We start from the raw sequence: 13,224 nt of genomic DNA, 5'->3' as shown, positions 1-13,224 counted from the left end.
AAATAAACAATTTTTAGCCTGACGGGGGCCCAAGTAAAGCCTGGTGGCCCGCCAGGCTTATAATATACTGGGGGAAAGCCTGAATGCTTTCTGTTTTATTGGTCTGTATTTTTTTATATGTTTTGTCTAGTTTGAGCAAGAAGAACCAGATATATTTCAATATTTCTACAGAATCATATATTTTGCCAAGTTTAATGAGTGCATGCACACAAATCCATTTTTGAGTAAAAGGTTAAAGAATATGCAAACAAATGTGCCTTGTGAAAATCTTAGAGGTAACATTTTTGATAGTAGAGCAAGAGTAGGAATAACCACTGTTTTTCTGTCGTTAGCAGCAATACGATCAAGGTATCCATTGTTTAGATCTTTTGTGTTTTACTGTTAAATTATGGTATTTGTTTTTACAAAATTTAATATGGCATCAGAAACCTGTCGTTTAGAACAATAGGAGGAATACCCAGAAAAAACACATGCATGTACATGGAGACCATGCAAACTCCAGAAAGGTTGTGGCCTCGGATTTGAAGACCTTCTTGCTGCAATGGCAACAGACCTAAAAACTGCATGTGGCGGACCACAATCACGAAACCATAATTCCTTTTTCCAATAGCCCTGACCACACTCATGACAGCCAATCTAATTTTGAAAGTTCAGACATGTCAATATTAGCGAACAAACAGAGATATATGAATCAAGCTAACTTGACCGTTTGGCTTTTGTTCGTGGTGCTCAGTGGAATTTCCGTTTCCATGGCGACATCTAGAAAATGCTGCGTTTGTGTTTGCACCCAACGATATCTGTCAAGAGACGGATAAGATATTATGTTGGTCCTCTGAATGCCCTCAGGCAATTTGGTGAGCGGGGACATTTCTGTTAGACTTTCAAACAAACAAAAAAAAAAAGTCCAGGTTTAGATAAGTATTTAAAGGAGCTGCAGTAAAATTGAAAGACCTCAGGCATGGCTGGTGAACCAGATTGTTTCTTTCCATAAGTCATGGGGGGAGATGAGACAGTAAATGAGCTGGGAACATGTTAGTAATGGCCTGACTACTGCAATCATCGCTGTGGACGGGCATGGTCAAACCTCCAGATGCTTCAAAGACAAATAAGGGGAGAACTAATACATCATAATCTCAATACACGCACTGTGATGGATTATAAACCCTCCCAGTAAGGGGGATAAACTCTTTTCAGTGAAAACACAGGGCAGCAGTTCAAACCAGTGGTTGGCATGAAAAGACACACAAAAAAAAGTCGTGTTCTTCGGTATTTGCATATTTGTTTTAACTCCTGCACCCAAGAACGTTAACATCAATAAATATCGGATGCCTTAGATGGTCGCATTCTTTTAAAGAGAGCAAAAAATAATCAATTTAGCTATGCATCATAAGAGCAAGAAGAAAAAAAACGATAATTGTGGTGAGCTTAATAACACAAAGGAGTAAATTAAGTGCATAGTTGTATAATCATGACAGACTTGTGACATTTTCTGTACACAAACCTAAAGAAAAATAATGAAACACTAAAGCAGTAGCTCAATTTTAACCACTACGTCATTTACATTTAAAGAAATTCTTTCAGTTTGAGGTTTAAAATAAGGCTGGATCTTGTTTTTTTTTTTTTGCTTGAATGTACAGCAAATCCACAGGAACCCAGAGGAGGAACATAAAGAGCTAAATATGAACAATAAAAAAAGTCACACAGTCACACTGTGTGGGAGGACATTACCCAGTAAAAAAAAAAAAAAAAGAAAAGGTCCTCCTGGCTCCAGAGTCAGAAAGACTGGGGCAGCGGTCCCCGAGCAGCGCTAGCAAACCATGTACATGTGTGGGGACAAATGAGCAAATGTCTTCTGCCAGATTCTCCGTCCAATAAGCCAAGACGGAGCCGCGCGCGCGCTGCGGGCCTCGGCTATGACTAAACCGAGCGGGCTTCCTGAGTCGACGTGACGGCGAGGGAAGCAGGCCCGTGAGTCACAGCTTGTTTGTTTGCTCTCTCGGCTGCGGCGTGACAGCGGTCAGGCCTCTCGGTACGAGCGGTCGCAGCGGTGTCTGGGTCACGGCGGACGGGGTCCTGGGGGGCTGACGGCAGGCTAGCCCCGGGGCTTTTGGAGCGGCTGAGCCCAGACGGAGCCCCGAGGACCTCCGGGAGGCACGTGCTCGGCCGACTCCTGCACTCACCCACTCCTCCTTTTTTCCTGGCGTTCATCGCTGGCTCCCACCGCAACACATGTTATAGGATATAAGTGAGTTCTTATAATACATTTGGGAATATTTTTTTTTTTCCCTCCATTTCACAAACCGCTGCTCCTCATTGCCATATGCAATTTCTGTCCAATAGGCACCGGCAGCTCACTCTGGTTTTGGTCTTCTCTCTTCGTGATTAAGAGCATTTCATGCTCATTAGGACAAAAGGGATTATTTTAACCTGAGAATAAGAGTTGAATTACAAACTGTTTACGAATCGCAAATGAACCAAAAGGCATAAACATTCTTTATTGATATATTGTGACACATAGAAATGTCCAGTGATGTTTTAAAAAGTCCAATAGATGGCAGACACATACAGCACAAAACCACAGTGCTAGAGGAGCTTCAACAATAGCCTCTGAATCATACCCAGCCTGTGTTACAAAGGCAATCACAAGTCAAAACATCCCTTTACTACAGCAGCAGTTATGTTTTGCAATAACATCTAAGCTTCCTGAAACAAATGCAAGTCATTTTTACGTAAATTCTCCATGGAGCTGATTCCTGACTTCAGCCTTGTTAAGTGTTGGATTGCACTCAAAGTAAGAAGCTGATGTGAGCGCCGCAGACAAGTCAGCTGGGACCCTTCAGCCGAAATAGCTTCATGAATGAGTGGCTCCACTACTGTGTATTTCATTGTCCTCCTTGTAATATAAAACTGATATTATTGGCTTCTTATATCAATTAGGTCTGCTGAAGTTTAGTGAGATGGACAGCCCGCCAATTAGAAAAGCACTTCAACCGTGACCTAGAGGAAAACACAACGAGTACAAGTGTGCCCTTCCATAACTTACGGATTTCGAATGCAACGACTTAACAACCGCTACTGAACTCGGACAGCGGCCAAGGTATACAGAGGATCATTCACATCGGGGAATATAGTCTAAGGCTCCTCTCATGAAAATTCATTGTGGAGTTTCTCTCTGTTGTTCCAAGCAGCCCTGAAACACACTGTGACGTTCGCGCCGCTTACGTGGATGATTATCACGGCCATAGAAAGGAAAGAAGTCTGACCACATCTAACCACGGTGCGACGGCCGCCTGAAATAGTCTCAACCTCACGGACATCTTTCCTCGTAGAACCGATGACAACGTTGTGACCTCTGCGGTTCATCTGTAAGGTTGTTTTTCAGTCGATCATATCAAATCAAGTACAAGACAATAAGTAATCCAGTGTAATTGCATTACCACATGCATCCAGTCATCAACATAAGGCTGCTCTCATGGGATTTCTCCTCTAAAGAGCAGCTAGAAAAGAACCTCATCCTCTTTCAGCTATGAATTGACAAGAAAGAAAAAGAAATAACACTGTATTTACCATTAAACAAAGTAAATTAGCTGTGTTTCCATTGATCGTGTAACTGCACAAAGTGGAATTACAAAAATAAATTTGTCATGTTAAAGAAAACACTGCGATTTTGAAAAAACTTTCACTTTTCAATAAAAAATTTGTGTATTTTGCAAAATGCAATGGAAACACTTCACGTCACACAAGTCACACAATCAACAACTGGATGCTACTACTGACAGAAAAGACGACAAGAGGTTGTAGGAGGATGATGGCACAGCATGTTTTTTAACGACTTGTAGTGTGAACAAACTTACATCTGATTTTAATTGTTTCTTATTTAATGGAAACAACGCAATAGCCAAATTATGTATATTTAGCATTAGCTGAATATCAACAATGTTTTGCACACATTTTTAAAGGAAACTCAGCTATAATGAGGCTTCATCGTAACTTTATTGCAACCAAAGTATTTTAATACTGTATATTAAAACAGCAGAGTTAGATGGGACATATTGTAGAGACTTACTTCTTCTGTTGATGCACACCTATTTATTTTTTGTTTCTAGAGATGGGCTCCCACATTAAAAAAGATAGCAGGGAAGAAATACAAAAATTTCACACAAAACCCCCCCAAACAAAACAAAGCCATGTAGTGGGTACAACCCAACATGGACAAAGCTGCTCTGGTCAGATTCACTGATTCACTACACGTACTACTAACACACTGTCTCCACGATGAACCGTGTGATGGAACTTGTAAGAGTCAATGGGATGGAGCTAAGTACTTCCCTGGAGGAAAACCTGAGCTGGTGCAGAGGTTTGCCATCCGGCCGGACAAAGACGATAAATACACAACAGTCAGAGCTGCAACGTGAATGGTTTTGAGAAGATACCAGCCAAAGTCCAAACCTAAGTCCAATGGAGAATGTGTTGGTTGAAAACTGATGTTCACACACCCAAATGAGCCGGAGTAATTTTCAAAGAAGAAAGGAGCAACAATTTAAAACATAGAAAGTAGTTAGTTTTTATTTCTTAAAATAGGTATTGAATTTGTGCTACTGGTACTTCATCAACAATACACTTTGTGCACAACTACTACTTGTTTTTGAGGATTATTTTTTACTAATTGCCAACTAAGGTTCTCTTGGTTAATCCAAAATGTTAATAAACCTAAAATATAAATGTTTAAGAAAGTCAACGTGAGGTTTTGTATTAGCATAATATCTATTTATGCGTTACTACTGAGCAAGTGTTGTAGTGCAAAATGATTACACAGCCAATTAAAAAAACAGATTTTTCCCCATCTCACTTTTTTACTCTCATCTGTTTAAGTGGGAATTATCAAGTAGAAGTCTGGGTAGTCATGTGGCGAGGTTACAGACCTGGGAAGTTTGAACCCCATTGTCCGTTCCTTTCCCTTACGTCTTTCCCCTACTCTGCCCCCTTCCTGTCAGACAATTTTCAAATAAAGGCCACTTTTGCCGAAGAAATTCTTCAAAAAAAGACAGCTATAACATACAACTTTTCAATAAACAGGTGAGAAAGGGAGGCATGTCATCTAGTCAGGTGCCAGAGGAATGCTTCAATGCATGTGAAGTGGGATTTCCAAAAATCATTCTTTTGGAAAGTGTCTTCTAAAAGCTAGCAGTAAGTTTGAGTCCATCTTTAACAATGCCAGCCCACACCGATAGCTCACCTGACTCAAAGTGGATCTCTGCCCGTTCCTGACCCACCCATGGGCCCATCCACCTGGTGGTCAAGAGTCATTCTTGTTTCATCCATAAAGCCTTTGAAAAATATGTCTTCAGATTGTTCTTGGCCCAGTGTAGACACTTCAGTTATCATCCTTCCTACCTTCACCAAGTCTCTAGAGTTCTGAACATCTTGTACCTTTAGGTGTCGCACTTATGATAGAACTGGTGGCTTCACGCTTGATTCTCCTCAAGTCCTTGACAATTAATGTGTGTGTTTTTCCCCCATAGATATTTCATGTGACACTGTCAACAATTTGCAACAAAATGTTTGATGGCTCTGTGATCACGCCCTGGTAACTTAACAATTTAAAGAGTGCTGCATCCATCTGACAGACTCTTGGTGATTTTTGACTTTTCAGAGTTCAGGTTTGTCCAGCTTGGAGTTAGAAAACATGCCTAACAATTATATTATGGTCAAAATACTCACCTGTCTAATAATTGTTGATATCCTCTGGATGTTATTTCCCTAGTCAGCCATGTCACGTTTCTTCATGTCTTTTCTTTTTGCTCCTATTTGGACAAGAACTAAACAGATAAACTTGTCTCGATTCCTACATATATTGGTGCAGCACTTAAAAAGCCGCATCGGTTCTGAGACAGCATATCCTATTAGTATGATGATGCTTTACATCGATCACGCGGCCACGACTTGTTGTGCGGTGAGGCTAAAGCAGATGTTTCAGGGTACAGACGAGCTTAGAGCAAAAACTAAGCCAGAAGGGAGAAGACTCTGGAAGCCGCTGAGTCATTGGTCTCAAGACCCTCCGGTTCATTTCTGAGCCTGGGTTTGTTCTCTCTCCCCTCACCCTCCTTCCGTTTTTTGGTCCTTTGTTGTGGTCACTGGGACAATCGGTTACAGCCCGACGGAATGAAAACCATTCATTCAGATCCCTGCAACAGCAAACTATTAAACACAGGATCCAGTTTCTTAGTCTGGGAGGGAAGTCGTCTTTAAAGCAAAAGATTCTTCTGAGTAACCCCCCCACTGAAAACAAACAGAATAAAAAAACATAATCGAACATTTTATTCACCAGGTGGACCCACTCAAGCTACAGACGGGCGAACGATTTGTCTTTAATATGCGATGTGTGATGTGGATAGGTTCAATATATTTTTGCGTTGCAGATTTTGGGCCAGGCTGGATGTGGTTTTATTTCCACATCTATCACAGACAAACACAACAGTGATGGTGACGTGGATAAACAACATTCCCCCTGCAGAAACCTAATACAACTCATTCCTATGAATTAGCCTGTCTGTGTGTCTTGCTGAGGCAACAATGGTGATTTCTGTTTGAGTTTTGTGGCTTCCAAGCCCAGAACCAGTCTCCCAGTCGGAGCGACGGAAATGGAGGGTCGTGGTCACCGCGGATGCTTTGTTTTCCACAGCGCTGGCTCATTGCTGTCCAGCCCGCAGAAGGACCATCTGCCTTTTCAATTAATAGCCCTGTTTGTGCTTCACATTTGTTTGCGCTCATAGATGATTTTTTATAATAAAACTCAGACTTTCTGGTATTTCGTGAAATCCAGGGTGATGACATCATTTCTTGTTTTTTTTTTTTTTTCGGAGGGGGAGTTTGCAGCTTGTGGCCGTTTCCCGGAGAAAAGGCAGCTTGCAGAAACTGCTGCAGCTGTTTTCTGGTGTGTCTGTGTGATGAAATGATTCTTGCCGATGTTTGGCCTTTACCACAATTAAGAGCAGACCCGCTCAGCGCCGGGGGAATACACAAGATGAGGGAGCAATTTTTGCCATCTCCTTTGAGACACGACAATGGGAACAAAGTATTTCAGCCCAGAAAATGTCATGGTAATACCAGGCTCTATTGTTAAAGCAACTTATTCAATAATGGGAACAATGCAAAAGCAATTTCTTTGTCTGTTTTATTTGAATAGGACTCTTTGGTCCAAACCCTCAAATGTTATCCAAAATATTGACTGCTTATTTCAGATAAGTGGGAGAAATAGAGCAAGGAATGTTCCAGCACGTACACAGCAAGCTAAAGAGTTTCAATTCACAGATGGTTTGTTTTTTTTAATTTATTTTTCTCCAGGAAGAATATTTTAAAAAGTGCCTTAAAAGTGTTTTCATTTGTTTTAAACGACGCTATTATCTGCTTGGTGTCCATGTCTGTATATGTTGTGATAGACAATCACTCCCACTGTGGTCGCTGATTTTTACAAAATGTTTAAACTTTAAGGATATTTGTTTAATGCAAAACCTTAACCCACAACCATAGACATTGGTCCCCAGCTTCAACCACGTCATTATTTGCTGCATGCAGAGTGGAGGTGCAACACATAATGGTCTGGTGTAGAACCAGCTATTTATTTCTAAGTGTTGATAAAAGATGTGATTTCAGGAGGGAATGTTTTGCTCTCTCTCCATTGACCATCAACTCCCTGGTGGAGATTGACCTGTCACATCACGGATAACCCTTCACACACACACACACACGCTTCTCTCTCTCTTACCTCCTGGAAAAAGATTTCGGTCCATTCAGGGCTCCACTACCAGGAAGCAGAGTCAGCAACAATAATTGTGTCACATTTATAATCCATAAGTTACAGACCGATCCGACAATAACTGATCCACCAACACATGCATTATGCTGTTTACCTCCCTGATCAATGGTTGACAGGTGTACATTTTACTGTTACCATAACCTTAGTTATGCATCGTAAACTTAGCTTGGTTTCGGTTTTAGCGTCAGCCTCGGCTTAGTTCAGTTTTTCGAACTGAAGATCGAAGGGTCTACAGATACCCAGAAGATATGCAACTCCAGTCTGTCTAATTAAACTGGTCACAATACACCAAATATACTTTAAAAGTGAACATTTCAGAACTGAAATGAAATTTTAAATCATACTATTACATCTGTTTTGGTCAGAGCTATCTAAAATAACATTGAATAAATACTGTAGATGACGTCTTTGTATCTGTAGTTTTCAGTGAATATTTGAAAAGCATTACGAATGATTGTTGTATTTCTTTATAAATTAAAAGCTCCCAGATCACGTAAAACTCCAAACATAACTCGATGGCAGAGGTATATCTTCAGGGTTTTCCCAAGCGAGATGCTAAGTGTGAAATAAAGAGTCAATAATGAACGTGTTAGACAATTTATTAAAAGTAGCATTGAATTTGGGATTGACGGATTAAATGGACAAAACTAACTGACATCTATAAAGGACCCTGAAATGCAAGACATGTAACCGAGCCAAGATGGGCTGATTCTGTGTGTGTTTGCAGGCGTATGGGAATGAGACTAAATCTCAACATTTATTTCTGTGTTGTTGTATCCAATATTAATACTGTTTTTTATATTTCAGCTCTGCCTGGTTCTTTGCTAAGCCAGCATTGTGTGTTATGTTATTTTGTGAAAAATAAATACAATGTGTTTTGCTAAATAAAATATTTCCAGATGCAACATTTAATTTTTAACCGACTATTTGTGTGGCGACGGTCGACTTTTTACGAAGACAATAAACCTCAGTTTGAACGCAGTGTGGATTGTGAAAAGTTGTGTTATGGCTAAGCAGCCATGGCAGCTACTACGGCTAAATCTCATGTGTACAATTGGGGTGCAAGGTGATGAAGTAACAACATTTCACACAAGGATTTGTCACTAAACCTTTCAGCAATACCAGTCATCAAGTGGTAGCACGGCTGGACAGATCGCCCTTTAGGGGATTTCTTCATCTTCAGCGTTGCATTAAAACCTGCGGCTTTTCGCTGGGCTCTCTCGCGAGCGTCATGGTTGTGAAGTCTTCCTTTTACACATGGACGCTTTGAGTCTCCTTTCCACCATTCGAATGAAGCATGGCACCATTTGGAGTGAGGAAATAAAACCATAATGTGATTTCGCTCCATTCTTGCTGGACCGTCCGACCTCATTTTGCACGTACCCCTAGAATTCAAAACAGTCTGGTCTGTCTTTGGGAACGTCCAAAGCTGTCGTCGATCAGCAATCACTGAACGACTGGAGCATTCAGAATAGTTGGCAGTTCCTTCTCTCCACAATCGGAATATTTAGAGACTGTTGCATTGTGCTGACACGGACTCTGAGGTTTGATGAAATCCTCCATGGACAGTCCAACTTTGTTTTTCTTCTGGCGAAACATAAACAGCCATTTTAGCAAGAGGTCAGACCTTAAACCAGTCGTTTCCCTTAAAAAGAATTTTATGTCGCTTCTCTATTTATTATTACTTAATTGAACTCAATGTAATATTTTTATTTGTAAACCCCGCGCACCTATAGACAAATCGTATTTCTACTTAACTACACTGGTGTGGACGGTACAATGAGGATGTGAGCCATAAACACCAGAAGCTCTGCTGCGCCATTGACAGAAATTCCACTTTCTGCTGCTGCTGTGAAACATGGCGCACCTAATTGTACAGTGGTCACCCACTAGATCTAAATAGGGTTTAGGACCACACAGTACGATGAAGGCCCACAGGAGGAAACTCTCACACAGGCTGTGAGAGTTTTAGTGTAGGTGAATCCATTTGCATAACATCTCAAAAATACACCACTCTGCTTGGTTTTTAAATATGTACTGAACAAGCTGTCAAATGAATGCACTGGCGTTCACTGAGAGGTTTGAATGAATAGAGCAAAAATGCCCTATTCATTGTTGTTTTTTTTTTTTAAAGAAATGCATTAAAAGTGAATTTTTTTTAACATAAAATGATACAAATATATAGTTTTGGATACATATAACCTTTGATTATTTATTTCTTTATCTTTCCAAAAGGACATTACACAAATTCACAACTCTTCACTTTGGCAGTAGAGTATGAAATCATGCACAAGAACAAGGAATGCAAACGACACATATTTTTGTACCACAGTAATCTTAACATCCTCGGAAAGGAGTAAGAAGAAGTAAGAAACTTATGAACTCCTACCCTGTAAACTCATACCATATTTTCAGATGGACCCTCATTAATACATCAAAACAAAAATAAAAATAAACAGGTTTATCTGGGTTTACATTTGTCTAAGTATATACATCCATACCCACACATTCATAAGCGTCAGCCTCAATTTACATACACACATTAGTGCTATCTCTCATCCATATTTCTATATCTTGTGAAAATGTCCTCCTTATATTTCCTTTAAAATTGTATTAAATTTTGACTTTGTTTTAACTCCTAACTTGTTCCATAACTTTACCCCAGGAATTGAAATACAAAAGCTCTTTCTTGATTGATTTTGTTAAAGGTAAAGCTGAGGTAAACTTGTTCCCTCGCTGATGAGCGGGTCCAGAAGGAGAGGGACGGGACAACAGGGAACGAAGAACCGATCCGCCAGGTCTCTTGAGGAGCTTCAGCAGGAATTTAATTTTGATATGACGATCCCTGCCCAGTTTTGAGGTTAGTACAGTTGGGCTGGGCTACTAGTGGCTGGACTTTCTCGGGCCAAGTCCTGCAGTGGAGAAAGCCTTTTGTTACCATGCAGGCTTTGGATGCCTAGAGGTCCTGCTAACCAAGGAATCACTTATTTCTGAGGCAAAACCGCCTTCTTCATGGTTATCATAATATAAATCAAGTGCATTTATTTCCTCCAGAGAACTTCTTGGGTGCTTCTAGCAGAGGCCACAGTAGAATGGCTTAATTTGTTCGCTAATTGTACCTTGCAAAGTGTATTTTTTAAGTAATGTTTGCAGTTTAACTCATTATTGTTTGTTCAAATGCTAATTTAGACACAAACATCTTCTGAAACTGTGATATCTGTTGTGTCCCTCATGGTTGCACCTGTAGATGGATGAAACAGGTCAAGAGGTCAAGAGATGATGTTGTGTTTGCACTGAAATGTGCTTTACAAATAAACTTGATTGATTCATTGAACACATCACGAGTTATGGAATAAGGCGGATATATATTTATGAAATAACCTTTGATCTTTGGTTCTCTTTAGACATCTTCAAACAAAAACAAAGGAAAAGCGGTGGCGCGTCAGGCAGACTGTGGACTTCACTCCATAGCTGTAAGTTTAGATCAACCCCTCCTCCTAGTGACAAATTCAAATTAGCAGTGGTTAGGTTTTTTCCTCCAAATACACAGCTAGATTCAAACAAATTCTTCTCCCCACCTCACCTCTCTCTGGTCTGGCCTACGAAAACCACACGCCGGGGTCACTGCGCGCTCCTCAAGCCAAACCAGACCCATAATTTTGCTTTTGTTTCAGTTGTAGCCTCAAACCCTGAAATATAAAGACCAGGGAAGGTCAGCGTGCAGAGGGAAAAGTGCAAGAGAGAGGATGAGGGAGGCTTAAAGAAAAGCAAGGAGCGAAAGAAAGAATTAGATGAGAGACGGGATAAGGAGCAACCCAAGACTGTTGTTGAGAGTGGAGTGGTTTTCCAATCTGTTGAGGAAGTTTTTATTATACACCATGTGTGTGGACAGGAAGAGCTGCGTAACAAGGCGCAGATCTCTCCAAACCACCGGCCATTACTGACCACTGCTGACCATTACACCCAAAGAGCTCTCACTATTTTTGGATTCAGGCTTTCCCCAGGTTAACGGAACACATTTACACCTCAGTATTTTGTCTACATATGACATCAGAGCATCTATTTTCTAACACATATCCCATTTTATTTTCTGACCTCTGCTGCTTAAAGCAAACCTCACCCCCAAATCAACTCCCTTTTTTTTGCTGATAAACCAGTCTAGATGGACTGTTTAGGGTTCCAGCTTTATGTTTCTGTGTAAATTTGAATTTTTTTGTGAATGCCTGCTCCACCTCTGTGTCATGTGACATTTCAGAATCTTAAAACAGATGGCAAGCGGCTCAGTTTTAATAAAACAGAAACTCTAGATGAAATATTTTAAAAAAAACAGAACAACATTCTGTTATCTCCTCAAAGTCTTGTCTTTTTTGCCATCTGTCAGCCTGAATGAACTGCAGACAAGTTCAGTTCTATTTCCCCTTAAACTCCCTCACCCAGGGATAATAAACATGATTTTTCCTCTATGTTGCCAGTGACGTCTCTTCCATTTTTACCAAATCTTTAATTTGCACGCACAAGTTGTCAGTTAACCAAACAGTCATGTTTTTGGACTGTGAGAGGAAGTTGGAGTACCCAGAGAGAATCTGTAGAGATCATGCAAACTCCTTGCAGAAGGCTCATTTGCCAGGATAAAAACCCAGGAAGCAGAGCTAACCTATTGCTTTTCTGCTTGTTTTTTCATTGAAACTGTGAGATTAACCCTACTTTTCTTTAGCTGGTATTTGCTCAGTAACTTTCTGGCTACATCAATGTAAAGGTTAGTTGAAGAAAATTGTGCATAACGGTAAAGTCAAAGTCTGACCATGCAGTAAATGAAATCCCCAAATCCACAGAATCAACATTGTACGTGTTCAGAAACTTGAAGTTCTTTCAAACGTTTGGTCTGCATTTAACAAAGAAAAAGATTTTAATTCATTTGGTCACAAAGTTGTTTGCACAGCATTAAATGCTACTCAGAATGTATTTATTTTAACATGTAGGAATACGGCTAAGATTAACACAGTTTTATTCTCATTCAACTAACCCGAGGCAGAGCTCCATTCTCAGTAAAACAGGTTGTTGTAAAATCTCTAAAAGGTCAAAACCTGTGAGCCATAAAGCTTCCATTGTGCAAACGGAGAGTCTTTGAGGTGGTGTGGTACGAGGGTGATCGACTGAAACCCAAAAACCTCAACCGTTTTGCTTTCATTTGTTTTTTTTAAAGAAAAACAAACCAGTTTTATTTGAGAGAGCCAGTACAGTACACTTCACTCCTCTGACCTCAGGAAGCTTTGTGTTTGGGTCCAGTTCTTGGCCCACTGCTCAGTCATCAGGACACCGGGCAGATCTGTGACACATGCAAAGGCCAAAATGAAATGTGGCCCAGGCCACAAATCTCGCAAAATTTGGCCGATGAGTCCACGCTTCAT

Source organism: Poecilia mexicana, unplaced genomic scaffold, assembly GCF_051168715.1.
Source record: "Poecilia mexicana isolate PSO_F unplaced genomic scaffold, ASM5116871v1 scaffold_6, whole genome shotgun sequence".
NCBI lineage: Eukaryota > Metazoa > Chordata > Actinopteri > Cyprinodontiformes > Poeciliidae > Poecilia > Poecilia mexicana.
Note: the sequence above shows the minus strand (reverse complement) of the source record.